We start from the raw sequence: 1,490 nt of genomic DNA, 5'->3' as shown, positions 1-1,490 counted from the left end.
CTCCAAGCATGTTACAAGAAAAAAAAACAATAAAAGTGTCAAAAATGCTCCAATGCAATGGCAGCTACAAATGTGGCCATTGCAATATTTGCAAATTCGTCCATCCCAAGAGAAAAACTTTCACGAATGCAGAGGGATCAAAAGAGTTTAATATAAAAACCTTCATGAATTGTAACTCTACGTCTGTCATTTACTTATTGGAATGTACCTGTGGACTTAAATACGTGGGTAAAATGAAGAGACCACTTAAACTAAGGATCCAGGAACATATCCACAACATACGCAACAAAATAGAGGGACATGCTGTTTCAAAACATTTTTCCTTAGTTCATAATTCCAATCCAGAAGATATCACGTTCAAAGCTATTGAACATGTAACACTAGGAGAACGAGGAGGAGATCTTGGAAATTTACTTTCAAGGCGTGAGATGTATTGGCTATTCGAATTGGACACATTGGCACCGAAAGGTTTCAACAAAAGTTACGAAATTGCGCCTTTCTTGTGATGGCTTCCTCCCACCTACTAAATATACCTCATTACCGATCCACTATGGGATATGGTGGATTGATGTGGAGGGCCTGATCAGTACCCTGGAGGGTGACTTCTTGGAGAAGTTCAGGTATGGTAGGTATATAGGATATAATCACCACCTTTGATTGCAGCCATACCACTGGGTATATGCCCAATTCCGCTCGAACTTGGAAGCGAAGCTCCTGTGGGCCTGGTTAGTACTTGGATGGGTGACCTCCTGGGAATACCAAGTGCTGCAAAACTATGGTTGGGTGATAATCCTCAAATGGGAATGTGAATGATGGAGCCTGAAAGAACACATGGGAACACAGACGTAACAACATCTAAACTTGAAAGAACTCCAGGAAACGGAGAAACATTTAATATGGAGTCGGTGAAATTATGAATACTTCTGGAGTACTATGAAAAAATGCAGAACAACTGCCAAAAGAACTAGTATCTGAAAAGATCATTGGAGTTAGACTTATAACTAATTATGGACTTTGCTATATAAACAAAACTAGAAATAGAAGCCTTTGGGAAATCATTTCTGACTTTGATTTTTTGATTTTTTGTCACCTTAAAGAACCCACCCTTTTTTAAGTAAAATTTTGGAATATAAACTATGTTGCTCTACAATTGGGCTAAAACAACTAACCTGTATACTAGAATATGGTTTCTAAATTGAATAAAATACGGTCCTTAATATTTTCCTATAACTATACTTTGGAATCTAATGAACGTTCTTTCTTTAAGTCACAGATTGCGGCAAAATGCCTATGTTAACATGCCTAAGTGTGGGCGGAAGTGGAGTCCGATATGAACAACACAGCGCTTCATACCTGAAGTACCCTGAAAGCCGGACAACGCTATTCATGTTCCCATGGAAACAAACAACCTGGCTGCGGAGGTACAGTGACGCGAAGGGCGGAAGTGATCACACACTCATTGCATGGACTTGCAGGAGAAGGGCGGAAGT

General features: G+C 39.6%; 1 pseudogene; it reads left to right on the top strand.

The window, feature by feature from the left end:
- Positions 1-655: 655 nt before the first annotated feature.
- LOC148511366 (5S ribosomal RNA) lies at positions 656-774 on the top strand (annotated as a pseudogene).
- The last annotated feature ends 716 nt before the right edge of the window (positions 775-1,490 follow it).

This window comes from Taudactylus pleione, unplaced genomic scaffold, assembly GCF_031769625.1.
Source record: "Taudactylus pleione unplaced genomic scaffold, aTauple2 ptg000309l, whole genome shotgun sequence".
Classification (NCBI taxonomy): domain Eukaryota; kingdom Metazoa; phylum Chordata; class Amphibia; order Anura; family Myobatrachidae; genus Taudactylus; species Taudactylus pleione.
Note: the sequence above shows the minus strand (reverse complement) of the source record. Positions and strands in the feature narration are given on the sequence as shown.